Below are 18,653 nucleotides of genomic sequence, written 5' to 3' on the forward strand. Positions count from 1 at the left end.
TAAAATTTACTAGTTATACCTTGTAGAAACCTCTTGATCTTCTACCGTATTCCTCTTCTAACCTCGGACGTTGTGTGGGCAACGATCTTCCGAGACGAGAAACCACCAATCACCTTCTTCTCCTCCTAGCTAGGTTCGGCCAACAAAGAGAAAGCTTCACCAAGGAAGAAAAACAAAATACTAACCAAGCTCCAAGAGATGCTAGCTTTCTCCTTCTTCTTCTTCTTCTCCGAGTAGTATCCCGCCACCACAAGAGCTCCAATAGAAGGGTAGGGTTCGCCACCACAAGAGGAAGAGAGGAGAGGTTGGCCACACCAAGGAACAAAAGAGGGAGAGGAATAATAGATGTTGTGTCTTGTGAAGGCACCTCACCCCTTCTTTTATATTCCTTGGCCTAGGCAAATTAGGAAAATTTAATTACAATAAAATTTCCTTAATTTCCTCGACATGATTTAATTGAGAAAATTAAATAAAATTTCCCAATTTAATCTCTAATGGCCGACCACTTCTAGAGGAAATAACTTAGACAAGTTTTAATCAACAAATGAAAACTTCCTAATTTGTTTCCGGAAATTTTAAAATAAAATTTCTCTTTAAAAATCTCTTCATGGTTGATAAAGGAAATTTCTATAATTTTAATTTTATCAACATGTGGATAATTTTTAAAGAGAAAATAAAATAACTCATCAATCTACAAATAAGGAAAGAGATCTAATCTCTTTCTTTAATCTTTTGTAGATCTTTTACAAGAGAGATATTTTAATTTTAATTCTCTTTAAAAAATTATTTCTTCCACATAATAAAAACTAAAATTAAAATCCCTTTTTAATTTAATTTGGCCGGCCCCACTAGCTTGGGTTCAAGCTAGGGCCGGCCACCCAATAATATACCCCCCTATTGGCTGGGTATAGAAGGTGGGTATAGGTGGGTATTAAACTTCTACAAATAAGAGGCTACGATAGGGACCGAGAGGAGGAATTGGTTTTGGTCTCCCGATAAAATTAAGCATCCCGTGTTCGCCCCGAACACACAACTTAATTTTATCAATAATAATTCATTCCACTAGAGAACTATTATTGAACTACCGCACCAATCCCAAATTACATTTTTGGGCTCCTTCTTATTATGAGTGTGTTAGTCTCCCTGTGTTTAAGATATCAAATGTCCACTAATTAAGTGAGTTACTGACAACTCATTTAATTAATATCTAAGTCCAAGAGTAGTACCACTCAACCTTATTATCATGTCGGACTAAGTCCACCTGCAGGGTTTAACATGACAATCTTTATGAGCTCCTCTTGAGGACATTATCAACCTAGTATCTCTAGGACACAGTTTCCTTCTATAATCAACAACACACACTATAAGTGATACCATTTCCCAACTTATCAGGTTTATTGATTCAACGAACTAAATCTCACCCATTGATAAATTAAAGAAATAAATATCAAATATATGTGTTTGTTATTACATCAGGATTAAGAGCACACACTTCCATAATAACCGAGGTCTTTGTTTCTTTATAAAGTCAGTATAAAAGAAACGACCTCAAATGGTCCTACTCAATACACTCTGAGTGTACTAGTGTAATTATATAGTCAAGATAAACTAATACCTAATTACACTACGACCTTCCAATGGTTTGTTCCTTTCCATCATGGTCGTGAGCTTCTGTTTATAATTTATAAGCTACTGATAACATGATCTTCTGTGTGTGACACCACACACCATGTCATCTACAATATAAATTAATTGAACAACTACATTTATCATAAATGTAGACATTCGACCAATGTGATTCTTATTTCTAGATAAATGTTTATACCAAAAGCTAGGCTTTTAGTATACACTCCAACAGAGCTCACACGAAACCAACTCCGTTCTTTTCCTCGAGAAGGTTTCCTCCAGGCTTCTCATCCCTAAAATGCTCCAAGTGTGTTCTTCTCATCCATTAGTGTATTCTTTCATAGCTTTTCATTTCTTAGATGCACCGAGCTTCTCGACTCATTTCCCGTGTCACCTTTCTCGCTTGTCACATCTTCTACTTGACTTCTTGTATTCCTAAATTCCTGCATACTTAGACACAGATTTTGTCTGATCTAAAATTTGACATCCACAAGTTGTTCCAAGAGGATGTCTTGTATATTTTTGGGCTCAATCCCATTAGAGTCGGACTGCCCTAAAGTTTTGGTGAGAAATTTAACTCCTGTCAGTTCTCTCTGGTGCTGATATTCTCGCTAGCTGTGTCTTTGACTCCCCGAGCAACCTTCCGCTCCAGCTTCTCGTCCCTCAGAAACATCGCACGTTCCCTTCTCGTCCGTTGATGTACTCTTCCGCAACACCTCATCCCTTAGATGCACCGAGCCCGTCGGCTCTCTCTCGTGTCGTCCTTCTCACTAGTTGCATCTTCTGCTTGACTTCCTGTGCTCCTAAGTTTCTACACACTTAGACACAGGGTTAAACATAACAAGACCTAACTTAACTTAGTTAGTCACATCAAAACTACCTTGGGGTTCCAACAATACACTAGTTGTTGTTTATTGCCCTCCTGCCACACTAAAACCAACCCTATAATGCTTTCAGTGGTGGACAAGTACACCCACAATGGGTCACCAACTATTGGTTCAACGAGTACAAGCAAGGTGGACAAGTAATACTTAAGCTCCTCTAGCACCTTATTGTGTTCGGCATCCCATTAGAACTTGGTGGCTCAATGGATCTTGAAGAATGGTAGGCTTAAATCGGATGATCTCGAGATGAATCAAGATAGTGTCGTGATTCATCCAGTCAATCATTGTGCTTCATTCATATTATGTGGGGAAGCCATGTCTCGGAGAGACTACACTTTGCTTTGGTTGGACTCGATCTCCCGCTCAGTCACCATATAGCCAAGGAAACATCCGCTCTTAGCTCCAAACAAACACTTGCTGGGGTTGAGTTTGAGTTCATGCTCCCTCAATATTTGACACATCTCATCAATGTCTGCACACAAGTCAACCACTCGGAGGGACTTGATCAGATATCATCTACGTACACCTCCATGTTTCTTCCGATCTACTTTCAGAATACTTTGTTCATAAGCTATTGATAAGTAGCGTCTATATTCTTTAGTATAAACGACATAATATTATAAAAATAGATTCATTCTACAGTGATGAAACTAACCTTCTCCTAGTCCTCTTTGGGCAACGAGACCTGGTGATAGCCCTGATACGTGTCCAGCATGCATATCAGCTCACAATCGGTGGTTGATAACCATAATTTTGCTACATTATTTTGATTCATAATGCATGTTTTTGATGGTCTATTCATAGCTTGAACTCACATTTACATTACATTTCATAAATTGCATTCGATCTTGGACTTAATTACAAATTAATCAATTATCATGGTATTTGATGCTAATATTTGATTATTATTTTGTAGACATTAAAAGGGTCATAGACCCGATCAAATCAGACCACATTTGGAGTCAAATCTAGGGCTAAACAAGGCGATCGAGCTGTGGAGCATTATGGACTGTTCATCTAAGATCAAACAGATATGAGCCATCAGATGAAGATCTGGTTCATTCAAACCTAATGAAGAGCAGATCTCATCCGTTGATGAAGATTGTCACGCCCCAGAGGAGTCCCTGCCCGAGAAAATTTCGGCAGCATCTCCCCTGTACGGTGGACAATCAAAAATTTCTACAAGCACTATATACTCAGCCACATGCGGCTGGAATCATAACAATAAATAAAATCAATCACCACGCAGTTTATATATATATATTCAGCCTCTGGCTGACACAACCACGCAGTAATAATACTCTGACTCGAAATCCACCCTACTCCACTACACTCGTAAAGCTCAAATCCGACAAACTTACCTCTTCTGCCGTCCAGGCAGGCATGTAGTAGAATAAAACCAAATCCAATCCATCGATATAATAAAATCTATACAATATCCATAACAGAAAAATCCAAAACATATCAGGTTCCAAAACAGTCTAGAACAGAAAAGAAACCAAAGAAAAACCAAACATCCTCGAGGTCGGCAGGGATAGCACTACGTGCAGTGAGGACTAGCGACTGGAACTCCCTCCTGACAGCATCAACCTGAAAATATCAACAATGGAGGCGGGGTGAGTCCAACACTCAGCAGGTACAATTGATATGCAAAGTAAAGAAATAACACCTAACACTAATCATGCGTACAGTCTCCTGATATAAGAAAGATATAAATATGCATCTGAAGTAAATAGGAGAATGCTGTACTAACCAAGTCCTGAGTATAAGGTCAAACAGTCCGAGTGGTATAGGAATCCTGTATGCATGTCAAACATAGGTATCCAAACAATATGCAACATATAAATGCAGCAACCACAAACACAAGAAATAAATGCATCATGCATATGATGCCCATGATGCGTCCTGGTCACCCCTGACGCCAGTCGATCATCTCATACAAAAGTGAGGCCGAGTGGGTAGGGCTGTGACAACCGTGCACTCTGTCGTCACTACTCCTGATGAGTGACCGAGTGGACGGGATGCTGTCGGAGTACACCTATCCTCCTACCCCAAATCATAAATGGGGGAGCGCAATGCTCTCATCTCCCAGTACGAAATGACGGGGAGGTATAACTGCCGGCTACCACGCTGCGTCTCACTACCCATGAGCGGACCAACGGTGCCTAACAGAGTCCTGCTGCAACACACTCTGCCTGAATCGACCACTAACCCATGAGTGGTGGTGTGTGCAGATCCATGTAACTGGCGATGTGCTCAACAATAATGGAGCGGACTATCGCACAGCATGCAATCATGCAAATGGTGCATGGCACTAACCACAATATATCCTGAGCTAAACCATGTTATATATAGAAAGTGCACCATAAGTCAATGAATCAAAACAACGGTACACAGATCAGATAAGGTATACAACCTAGGTCCTGAACATGGTGAAGCATGGTATAATCAAAGGTACACTGAAGGTATAAAAACCTAGGTCCTGAACATGGTCAAGCATGGCATATCACTACCCCTATAAGCATGTATAAACAGGTAAAATATACCTGAGATGCAAAACCAATCAATCAATCAAGCATGTAAGATTTGGGTAGTGATTAACCGAAAACAGATAAGAAACACAATTAATGCAACATGTTAATTTAATTACTAAGCATATCAAATGACATAAGTCAAAAGTACCCGCCTCCGATAAAATGGTCCAAATCCTGACTCCGAGATACTCGTCTCGCGTCAAAGTCCTGAAATACCAAAAATACCTTTACTTTTATTTAACTAGAATACAAATAAACAGCTAAATAAATCCTAAATAGAAATTTAGGGATAAACCCTAAACCATTTCCTTCGACCTTTCTAACGATTAATTAGGATTAATTACCTTAACCCCAAACAACCTTTTTGATAAAAATCCAAAAACCTAAATCCATATAACATAATTATTCTACACAACCTAATGATGAATAAATTATCAGTAGGTATCAAGATTATACCTAAACATGAATTAATCCAATATTTTCCTAATCCAATACATGAATCCAACTCATCAACACGTAACCATTACTCTACTTCTTACCTTGATTCAAAGCCACTGGTTTATACTGAAATCCAAAAGTTGTTGGCTGAAGTTACTGCCGTCAAGGGTTGTTGGCTGCTGAAATTCTTCACTGTTCGGATCAGATGAAATCAAGATCGATAATAACCAATCAAACAACAATCCTAATCAACAACCGAAGCTTACCTCACTCTAATTATCTTCCTGCCAACTCACAACCACAGATCTTGCTGCTGGAAGTTATGTCCGAAGCTGTGGATCATCCTCAATAAGAATGGCTAAAGCCCAAACACATTACTGCTCACGGCAGGACACAAACATAGCAAAAAAATTCAAAACCAAACCTTAATCCCTCACCTTCAATCCCATTGCCGGACTACTGTTTCCCTCAGCCTCCTTCTTAAGCTCCTGTTTTACGACGACTCTAGTCGTCCGCCAAGAGAGGGAAGGAGGTACAATCACCGATACTAGAACAAAGGAGAAATTGGCCGGCAGATGTACTAGGGCACAGATGAAGTCGGACTTGGGAGAAAGGAGGAAGATGACCGGCGCTGCTCTGTGCGTCGCCGACGGCAGTGGCACGGCGTCGGGTGGCTAGGGCAAGCAGAGAAGAGGAGTTTGGCTCGGGCAGGCGGGCGGGCGGCGGTGGGAGGAGAGAGGAGAGAAGAAGTGGTGGAGGGGAACCGCCGGCCGACGGTTAGGGCAGAGAGTGGGCGCGACGGCGTCGGGGAGAAATGGGCTCGGGCGCTCGGTTTCGGCGAGAAGAGAAATAAGAAATAAAAAGGAAAAAGGATATATATAAATATAATCTTTTCCTCGCTTAAATCGGGTAGCCTAAACAGGCTTTTCCCGGCCCCGTTTTTATCCCCGTTAACTTGTCCGTACGAGCTCCGAAAAATTCCCGAAAAATGTCCAAAAATTCCGGAAAATTCCTTTATTCATATTCGCCTATTGTCGGTATTTTACATTCTCCCCCACTTATAAAAATTTGGTCCCCAAATTTCGTTATCTACCATCAGCAAGTACTAACAACAGACAGAAAGTAAAAATGCTGAACGGTAAACTAAATCACATACCTCAAGTGAAAAGATGGGGATATCGAGCTCGGATCGTATCCTCAAGCTCCCAAGTAGCCTCCTCGTCTGTATGATGCTGCCATCCGACTTTAACCAGCCGGATAGTCTTGTTCCGCAACTGACGCTCCTTCCGGTTGAGAATCCGTACCGGAACCTCCTCATAAGTAATGTCAGGCTGAAACTGGAACTGGAATATCTATCAGCACATGCGTCGGATCGGGTACATATCTCCTCAGCATGGATACATGAAATACATCGTGCACGCCGTGGTAGTGCTAGCCGGTAAGCTACCGCCCGATCCTCTCCAAGATCTCGAAAGGGACAATGTATCGCGGAGCTAGCTTACCTCGAGGCCAAATCTCTTCACCCCTTTCGTGGGTGAAACTCGCAGAAATACATGGTCACCAACAGAGAACTCTAGTGGTCTGCGTCTCCGATCAGCATAACTCTTCCGCGATCCTCGCCTCGACATCCTCCGTCTCGATAGTACGGACCAACTCGCATCCTTGAACTCTATGAGGTCCCAACAACCGGGGCCTCTCCAACCTCATCCCAAAGGACGGTGTCCGATAAGGTCTACCATACAACGCCTCAAACGGTGCCATCCGGATAGCCGAATGGAAGTCGTTGTTGTAGGCAAACTCTACCAACGGCAGATGGTCCTCCCAACCGCCTCCAAATCCATAACACATGACCTCAAAGTCCTCTAAAGTCTGAATGGTCCGCCCGACCGTCCATCCGTCGGATGAAAGCTGTCTTGAACGGAGCTGTGTGCCCAAGGCCCGCTGCAGACTCAGAAACGAGACGTAAACCGTGGATCTCTATCCAAATGATACTCAACGGAACACCATGTAGTCTCGATAATCTCGACAATACAAATCGCTAATCGATCCAAGGATCACCTCCGAATCGCTAGTACGCGGATTTGGTTAATCGATCAACGATACCCAAATCGCGTCATGGCCTCGCCGTGTCCCGGCAACCCTACCACAAAGTCCATGGTAATGTGATCCCACTTCCACTCGTGAATAGGAATCCGCTGAAGTAACCTCTGGTGTTCAGCCTTCACCTACTGACAACAAGACATCTAGCTACGAAATCGCGATGTCTTTCTTCATGCCGCTCCACCATAGGAACGCCTCAAGTCTCGATACATACGGTTACTGGATGAATCGCAAATCGAGAACTGTGCCTCTGTAATAGCTCCCGTAAGACCGATGAGACCGAGGTACGATAATCGCCTAAGTATATAACACCTCCTCGTCTGTGAACTCTGGCCCGCGCCTGCTACCCGATCACGATGAACTGCAAATGCCGATCACCAGCCTGGCTCTCGGATCCTCGTCCCGATCGACGATCGAGCAACCATGGTAACCGTAATACTCGCCTCGGTCCTCGCCTTCAAGATCTAACTCGAGAAAGCTCGAATCAAGTCCGTGATCAAGTCCTGACAAGCCAAAGTCCTCCGACTTCCTACCGAGTGCATTCGCAACCACATTAGCTTTCCTGTGGTGGTAGCTAATGGTACAATCGTAGTCCTTCAGAACTCCATCCATCTCCTCCGTCGGACTAAGCTCCTTCGAGTGAAAATATATTTGAGACTCTTATGATCGTGAGAATCTCAAATGTGATACCGATAAATGATGTCGCCATAGCTTCAGAGCAAAGATGATGGCCTAACTCCAAGTCATGAATGGTAGTTCTTCTCATGCTCCTTCAACCGACGAGAAGCATAAGAGACTACTCGCCGGTCGCATCGTAATCACCAAACCTTGTAGAGACGCTCGGTGTAAAGTACAACCATCCTCTCCGTAAGGTAAAACCAAAACTGAGCCGACACTAATCTCCGCTTCAGCTCCTAGAGGCTCGCAATCCTCGGACCATATGAACTTCACGCCTTTCCCGGTAAGACGGCATAGCAATACGCGAGAAGCCCTCGACAAATCGTCGGTAATATCCTACCAATCCGTAAAATCATGGATCTCTCGAATCGACTTTACCGCCCCAACCGGTGACCTCGATCTTCGAGGATCAACGAAATACCTGCTAGAAACCACGTGTCCCGTAAAACCGATCAAGATAGCAGACGCACACTTGTCAACTTCACAGACACCGATGCCGTCAAGAATCTCCAAAACTGCATGAGATGCATGCTCCTCCTAACGAGAGTAGACCAATATGTCATCAATGAAAACGATAACAAACCGATCCAGATACTCCAGAAGATGCGGTTCATCAAATCCATAAACACCGCTGAGCATTGGTAAGCCCAAATGGCATTACCAAAACTCATAATGACCAGACCGTACGGAAAGTCGTCTTCGGATATCGGAATCTCGACTCTCAGCGATGATATCCGGATCGCAGATCAATCTTAGAATACATGAAGTACCTCGAGCTGATCAAACAAATCCTCGATCCGTGGTAATGGATATTTATTTCGATGGTCATGCATTCAGCTGCTCGTAGTCAATACACAACCTCATGGTACCATCCTTTTCTTGACAAACAGTAATGGAGAACCCCATGGTGAAACACTAGGCGAATAAATCCCTGTCTAAAAGCTCCCGGAGTTGAACCTTCAGCTCAACTCTTTTGGTGCCATACGATACGGAGCTGATGTCGGCGGTTCCGTAATCACCAATAGCAAATTCCACCGCCTTCGGGAGGCAAACTGGCACTCCTCCGAAATACATCCGGGTACTCCGACTACAGAACATCGGAGAGTCGAACCATCCCTCGATCGATCAACGATAACAGAAACCATAACAGTGAGATGCTACCGAATCGCCGAAATAATCGAGATGCCGTCCTCTGATGCCGGTGAAACTCCACGAGGGTTGGTTCGAAGGCCAAACTCCCGCTCGGCAATCAACGGTAGCATGATATATCAACCAATCCATGCCAAGAATGATATCAAACTCGACCATCTCCAATACTAGAAGATCTCAGTAAGTATCATGTTGCCAAAGTCTAACGGCAACCTCTGATCTCTGGGTGACGTCTAAAGTATCACCGGACGGTAGGGAGACAGTCAATCGCCGCAACCTAACAGGAGGTAATCTACCAATCTCCCGCATAAAGGTACGGATATAAAAGAATGCGAACTACCAATATCAATCAAATATCAGCGGAGAATGCATAAATAGAAATCGTATCGCGGAAAACGGATCCGTCGGCCCACTGAGCATCCTCTCTGGTAATAGCATGAACACGACCGGTCTCGGAGGAGGAGGTGGTATGTCACGCCGCGAAGCTCGCCATCGAGGCGCCGGACTATGTGCGATAAGACCGAGAGGATGGTGACCGATCGTACTGGCCGGAATCGAGTCTCATCGCCGAGCCTGAGCATAATAAGGTCCCGAGCAAACTGGGTGCTAAGCACTGAGTACTCTGCCCAAGCATGCCAAATGCCGCGGAGGAGCTGCCTCCCGACGCCAGGAAGATTGGGCTTCGCCTCCTCGATATGCCTCGATCGACTAGACTGCCCCTCCGACTGACCCTCCGAAGCTGCAGGCCGAGCCTTCACCGACAATCTCGGCTCAGGCTCCCAGCTTGCAATAAAAGCAACCGATCAGCCCCAGAGCAAGCCGGAGTGAGGTGATCTCGGATCCACATCTCGAAACAATGAGTATCACCTAAGGTGGTTGCTTGCTGAGAAAACCGGAACGCCCCAAGAAGACCGCCTGATTTCGAGGCACGAGACGCCTGAGTACCCCGACTGACCGTGCGGGTCGCTCGAGGCCGCCCTGTAGCTCTGGTTCACCGGACTCGCTCAAGTCTCGACCAGATGCTTTCTTTTCCCGTCCGGATATGCTGTGACGAGCTAACTCTATCATCAAAGCTCGATTCAATGCATCGAGTAAGATGTAATCCCTAATCCGCAAGTGTACACGCAGATAACCATCCAATCCTCGTATAACTGCATCATGCGAATTCTGTCCTCCGCAACTAACTCGACAAACTGAGCCAATCGGAGGAATTCAGTATTATACTCGGTCACAGAGCGATTATTCCGCCTCGACTCATAAAACTCGCTTACGAGACATCCGATAGACAAGGAAAGAAACGGCCTCAAAAGCCTCTCCAACTCGTCCATGTGACGTCGCCACCAATGATAATCGAGTAACCCACTGCATTTGCTTCATCCCAGAAATGGTAAGCAGCCAGCTTTCTCCCACTCGGAGCAAGCCATAGAAGAAAGTCCGCTCCATAGTCTCTATCCATGACGAGCCATACTGGGATCGAGATCTCCGCGAAAAGAGTGAAACGAGTCTTCATCGACTCGGCCGGAATCCTAGCTCGGCAAATGACAATATCGATGATCCGTGTGACTACCGCAGAATCAAGCAAACACCGGAACTGATACTACAGTGGTACTGCTGAATAAACCGGAGGAGGAACTCCTGGTCTGCTGTATATACCGGAGCATACGCCGTGTACCGCCTGGGGAACAAAAGTGGTGGCAATCGGAGGTACGGAGGAAAAGGTACCGGATGGGAGCAATCACGCTACTATAGCACTGGGGTACAAAGCACCGTGCCTGCACATCAGAGGTCCAAGTGGCGTGGTCCCGAATACACCGTGAGGTCGCTACCGGAGCGTATGTCTGCACACCAATGGTACTCCCGACCAGATCGTAAATGTGGTAGGCGTGGATACCGCTTGTGGCCAAGGTAGGTATCTCTAAAGGAGCTATCGGGATTTGAGAGCCCGATGCTCCCGCTGCATCCTGAGTCTGTCCCTGACTGACAGGCTCACTAACAGTGGGCATCTCTGGCATATCCAGAGATCCCGTGGTCCTCCCACGTGGTCGTCCAGCACCACGTCTCGCAGCAATACGTGTGGATCGTCTCATATCTGTTAAATTAAATTACAGATATTACTACCAATATAACAAACATAAAATAACAACATACCTAATTGCTGTCTGGAGATGTTCCGTCGCTGTCCAGTCCCCAATTTGACCTCAAAATTCCGAACGTACATATCGCCGGAAATCCAAATAAATCCGAAACGAAAATCCGAAACATAACCATATCGAAAATCCGATAATGCCCAGTTTGACTCACAAACCTGGCTAATCCAAATATCCAGAATACCAACAACAGGTATCCGATAAATCTCTAGAACACCAAAAGCAGGTATCATAACCCGCTCTGATACCAATAAATTGGTATCAGATAAATCCCGAAAATCCAAAATACGAAACAAAAGATCGTAAAACTGTGCTCTGATACCACTAAATTGTCACGCCCCAGAGGAGTCCCTGTCCGAGAAAATTTCGGCAGCATCTCCCCTGTACGGCGGACAATCAAAAATTTCTACAAGCACTAAATACTCAGCCACATGCGGCTGGAATCATAACAATAATAAAAATCAATCACCACGCAGTTTATATATATATATTCAGCCTCTGGCTGACACAACCACGCAGTAATAATACTCTGACTCGAAATCCACCCTACTCCACTACACTCGTAAAGCTCAAATCCGACAAACTTACCTCTTCTGCCGTCCAGGCAGGCATGTAGTAGAATAAAACCAAATCCAATCCATCGATATAATAAAATCTATACAATATCCATAACAGAAAAATCCAAAACATATCAGGTTCCAAAACAGTCTAGAACAGAAAAGAAACCAAAGAAAAACCAAACATCCTCGAGGTCGGCAGGGATAGCACTACGTGCAGTGAGGACTAGCGACTGGAACTCCCTCCTGACAGCATCAACCTGAAAATATCAACAATGGAGGCGGGGTGAGTCCAACACTCAGCAGGTACAATTGATATGCAAAGTAAAGAAATAACACCTAACACTAATCATGCGTACAGTCTCCTGATATAAGAAAGATATAAATATGCATCTGAAGTAAACAGGAGAATGCTGTACTAACCAGGTCCTGAGTATAAGGTCAAACAGTCCGAGTGGTATAGGAATCCTGTATGCATGTCAAACATAGGTATCCAAACAATATGCAACATATAAATGCAGCAACCACAAACACAAGAAATAAATGCATCATGCATATGATGCCAATGATGCGTCCTGGTCACCCCTGACGCCAGTCGATCATCTCATACAAAAGTGAGGCCGAGTGGGTAGGGCTGTGACAACCGTGCACTCTGTCGTCACTACTCCTGATGAGTGACCGAGTGGACGGGATGCTGTCGGAGTACACCTATCCTCCTACCCCAAATCATAAATGGGGGAGCGCAATGCTCTCATCTCCCAGTACGTAATGACGGGGAGGTATAACTGTCGGCTACAACGCTGCGTCTCACTACCCATGAGCGGACCAACGGTGCCTAACAGAGTCCTGCTGCAACACACTCTGCCTGAATCGACCACTAACCCATGAGCGGTGGTGTGTGCAGATCCATGTAACTGGCGATGTGCTCAACAATAATGGAGCGGACTATCGCACAGCATGCAATCATGCAAATGGTGCATGGCACTAACCACAATATATCCTGAGCTAAACCATGTTATATATAGAAAGTGCACCATAAGTCAATGAATCAAAACAACGGTACACAGATCAGATAAGGTATACAACCTAGGTCCGGTACATGGTGAAGCATGGTATAATCAAAGGTACACTGAAGGTATAAAAACCTAGGTCCTGAACATGGTCAAGCATGGCATATCACTACCCCTATAAGCATGTATAAACAGGTAAAAATATACCTGAGATGCAAAACCAATCAATCAATCAAGCATGTAAGATTTGGGTAGTGATTAACCGAAAACAGATAAGAAACACAATTAATGCAACATGTTAATTTAATTACTAAGCATATCAAATGACATAAGTCAAAAGTACCCGCCTCCGATAAAATGGTCCAAATCCTGACTCCGAGATACTCGTCTCGCGTCAAAGTCCTGAAATACCAAAAATACCTTTACTTTTATTTAACTAGAATACAAATAAACAGCTAAATAAATCCTAAATAGAAATTTAGGGATAAACCCTAAACCATTTCCTTCGACCTTTCTAACGATTAATTAGGATTAATTACCTTAACCCCAAACAACCTTTTTGATAAAAATCCAAAAACCTAAATCCATATAACATAATTATTCTACACAACCTAATGATGAATAAATTATCAGTAGGTATCAAGATTATACCTAAACATGAATTAATCCAATATTTTCCTAATCCAATACATGAATCCAACTCATCAACACGTAACCATTACTCTACTTCTTACCTTGATTCAAAGCCACTGGTTTATACTGAAATCCAAAAGTTGTTGGCTGAAGTTACTGCCGTCAAGGGTTGTTGGCTGCTGAAATTCTTCACTGTTCGGATCAGATGAAATCAAGATCGATAATAACCAATCAAACAACAATCCTAATCAACAACCGAAGCTTACCTCACTCTAATTATCTTCCTGCCAACTCACAACCACAGATCTTGCTGCTGGAAGTTATGTCCGAAGCTGTGGATCATCCTCAATAAGAATGGCTAAAGCCCAAACACATTACTGCTCACGGCAGGACACAAACATAGCAAAAAAATTCAAAACCAAACCTTAATCCCTCACCTTCAATCCCATTGCCGGACTACTGTTTCCCTCAGCCTCCTTCTTAAGCTCCTGTTTTACGACGACTCTAGTCGTCCGCCAAGAGAGGGAAGGAGGTACAATCGCCGATACTAGAACAAAGGAGAAATTGGCCGGCAGATGTACTAGGGCACAGATGAAGTCGGACTTGGGAGAAAGGAGAAAGATGACCGGCGCTGCTCTGGGCGTCACCGACGGCAGGGGCACCGGCGTCGGGTGGCTAGGGCAAGCAGAGAAGAGGGCAGAGGAGAGGAGGAGAGGAAGAAGAAGTGGCCGACGTTTTGTGCTCTCGGAGAGGGGGAACCGCCGGCCGACGGTTAGGGCAGAGAGTGGGCGCGACGGCGTCGGGGAGAAATGGGCTCGGGCGCTCGGTTTCGGCGAGAAGAGAAATAAGAAATAAAAAGGAAAAAGGATATATATAAATATAATCTTTTCCTCGCTTAAATCGGGTAGCCTAAACAGGCTTTTCCCGGCCCCGTTTTTATCCCCGTTAACTTGTCCGTACGAGCTCCGAAAAATTCCCGAAAAATGTCCAAAAATTCCGGAAAATTCCTTTATTCATATTCGCCTATTGTCGGTATTTTACAAAGATCCAGAGGTTTTGATTTAGATCTAAGTCCATCCGGCCGTTGATCAAGCCCCAAACCAATTTGGACTGTCCGATCAGATTGGGAGAGGTTTAAATTGCACGAGAAGCTACAGTGCTTCCCTGGGCTTGGCGTGTTCACAATTTTCTACTGTTCCTCTTCCTTCTTCAGCGACGCCAAGGCTCCATTCCACAAACCAGATCTGAGAGCTTAGCTTCTTCACCGATGGTGATCTCGAGCTGCCGGCATTCATCCTCCGAGATCAGAGAGTGGCAAAGGGAGGTTTCTCAGCTACGATTTGGATTCTACTTCATCGTCGCATACCTGATTGAGGGAGGTTCCCGATCGACGTTATTCACATTCAATAGAGCTTCAAGGGAGGTTTCTTGGAGTTTCTGATCCTTTTCCGATTTCTATTCCGTAGCTAAGCTAAGTAGATCTAATCAATCGAATTAGTTTGGCAATACACAGGATTTATGCTCTGTTGTTCGACTGATGAGGTTTCCAGTTGGGTGTGAGCTTTGAGGGAGGCTTCTTGGAGTTGTGAGCGACCTCTGGTAATAGTTGGAAGCTTGGGATCGTAGTCGGGTGTTTGAGGGGAGGTTTCCAAGAACATCTCTGTTTAACAGCAGAGAGGAGAGGGTTTGTATCCAGATTAGGGTTGTGGAATACTTTAGGCTTTTGTTCTCTTTGTCTTTGTCTTTGTCTTTGAATTATGCTTGAACTTGCTCAGATCTGATGATCTGATTTCCTAGTTTTGCAATTCAAATTTTATTTCTAGTTTTGATACTTGTTTTCTTTGAACGTTTGCAATCCAAACCATGTTTAGCTACTAACTTGGTTTACAATTCCAGTCATGTTTTCTGCAATTCCTTTAAATTTAAGTCTTAAATTTAGAAAATCTTTATTCTATGCTTGGATTTGTTGTGGCGGTGATTGAATTAAAATGTTGAATGAATCACTTAACCTTATCATTGTTTACCTCTGTTACATTCTTGAATGAAGCTGTGAATTGAAGTTTTGATAGTTGATTAATTAGCTTCAATGGTGCAAGTTTGAGATATGAATGAATTCTTTGATTTATGAGTGAGATTAGAAGTTGAATGTCATTTCGGTTCATGCAAGATTGAGTTTAGTTTCAAGCTTTAAATGTTGAACTTTTATTTTAATTATTGAATGAAATTACTGTGGTTGTAGATTGAAGAGGTAGTAATTGATTTATTTGATTCATTGGTGCATTTAAATCTGAATTAGTTGTTGTAAGCTGGATGAGATGCAAGAGAATAATGTTTATAAGAGAGAACCTTCCTTCGATTCTATTCTTGATGTTATTAGATGAATTTACCTTGTAATGTGAGTCAAATGGAAGTGCTTAATAGAACTTGTTGATGTAAGAATTTTATTCAAATCAATTCTAGAATTAACACACATTTATTAGTCATCCTTCGAAAAATAAGACTTGGGACTCATTGTTACAACATTTATCTTTAGCTTATGTGAGTTTCCAATCTTAATTAATTTGATGTGCCACGTGACATACAAAAAGGCCAACACCAGTGGTCGAGTCCACCACTTGGTCAATACAAGACAAGGGGTAATAATATTTTAGGCACACTTTGTTCAAGTCTCAGAAATCCACGCAAACACACCATTTGTTCCCTGGTTTGGACACTAGCTCTATGATGGTCAACCAACTCAGGAACTATACGTTTCGAATGTGCTCTGTCTTGAGTTGTTTGTCAACCACTACTCAGATGATCTTGTTCTGCTTAACTTTGAAATCTCTCTTCCTTTGCTTAAGTAGACAAGAGTCCGGAGGACATGGAACACATGTTACATAACATCTGAGATATGCCAGTAATCTCCTTGGACGTCCAAGCGAATGCATCATTATTGCGCGCTAAACACGTGATTAGTTTTATCTTGACCTCGTGGTTCAGGTCGGCCACTATCTGAATTGTAACATCTGGTCAGCCTTGTCAAATTTGCACTTCTTCTTTCTCTTCGTAAATTAACATTTGGGGTGCTTCATATATTGCGTTGATCTTCGTTTGCTAGATCTTAACAGTTGTGCGAGCTTCGGCCTTAACAACTTCCACGTAGCACTTGCGCGCAAGCAATTGATCTCTTCTTACTTCGTCCACCTAGTTGTCCACATGGAATTTGATCTTTTGACATAAGGTCAAGATAACTGCTCGAAACTTGTTCAGTGTTGGTCAGCCTAAAATCACGTTATAGGCCGAGAGCACATCCACCATTATAAAAGCTAACTGCTAAGTCCTCATCAGGGGCTCCTCCTCAAGATAGATAGCCAACCTGATTTATCCAATCAACTAATATATATATATAAAAAGGAGGGAAAAACAAACAATTAAAATTTATAAAAATACAGATAAAATAATTCATAATAAATAAAGAAATAAATGTCAAAGAGTATATGTAAATTTTAGAGATTTATTATGATTTTTCTAAATTTTTTATTTAGTATTTTTATGTTTTATGAGGATAAATGGGGTAATAGAAAATCTGTTTAAAAATACCCTATATAAAGTGAGAGTTGATTGAAATAAACTTAGGTTTAAAGTAATCAAACCCTAAGTTTATTTTTGGTTTCTTGTTTTTTTTTTCTATTCGTCATTCTTCCTAGGGGTGTAAATGAACCGAATCGAGTTGAATATGCAGAAAAATCTAATGCTCGAATTCGGCTTGAAATAGGTATATTCGAGTTCGAGCTCGATTCGAAGCCCGAAAAATTTAAAATTTTTTGTTCGTATTCGGTTCGAATAAGGGCTCGGGTTCGAGTTCGGCTCGAAAGATTCGAACATGTTCACGAACTATTCGAATTATTAATCGAAAATAGGTATTCGAAAGGCTTGAAATTTATTTATTTAATATATATTTAATTTATATTAATAAAATATTAAAGCTTGCGAGTGGCTCACGATCTATCGAACAATATAATTTATGCTCGAGTTCAGCTTAAAAAAAATTCGAACATGTTCGAGTTCGGCTCGAATTTGATAATTTTGAATACGAATCAAATTAATAGTTTTCAAGCCGACTCGAAAAGCTCGTGAGCCGGCTCAATTCGTTTGCATCCCTAGCTTTTTCCATCGCGCACCCGCGACACTGGTCGATGGTGTGAGCGACCGACCGTGCCATCTCACCGTCGGCCACTGCTGTTGCCGACGACAGCATGCCACAACAAGTTGTCCCTAGTTGTCTTGCGCACTAGCATCACCGTTGTGTGCAGCCGTCGCGAGCAGCCCCAACCCCTCTGTCCAGGTAAGCAACCAACGCCGGAGGCTCTTTCCTCTTCTCCCTCGTTACCGGCGCCGGTCGTTTGTCCTGCTGCCTCTGTCCATCACAGTCAACCCTGCATCGCAGCCAGACTCGCCGCCACCCCTGCAGGCAACGTCTGCACCTTGCTGCTGACGCCATCCACGGTCAGTACTGCCCTTGCATTCGACGACCGTCGAGGCACCCCTGTGTGTAACCCCCGCCACCAACTGCAGACTGATCTCTATCGCTGGTCGTGGTCTACCACCGGAGATTGAGAAGAAACGGATGATAACAATTTTAATTAGGATTTTGTTTCCTTTTTGTTGCTTGATTAATCAATTAGTGGTTGATTGAGTTAAGGGAATTAATTTAATTAGTGATTAATTAATTAATTGATATACTAACTAATAGTTATCGAATGGAAATGGGAAGGAGCTTCATTTTAATAAAAACAAAAAATAAAAAAATATGAAGAAACAACTCCGTATACTTCATGCAGAGTGGAAATGGAAAGGAGCTTTCTGTATGACTATATCGACAATGAGAACTCCGAGGATGTCCTTAGCATGTTTT

This window comes from Zingiber officinale, chromosome 5B, assembly GCF_018446385.1.
Source record: "Zingiber officinale cultivar Zhangliang chromosome 5B, Zo_v1.1, whole genome shotgun sequence".
Taxonomy (NCBI): Eukaryota; Viridiplantae; Streptophyta; class Magnoliopsida; order Zingiberales; family Zingiberaceae; genus Zingiber; species Zingiber officinale.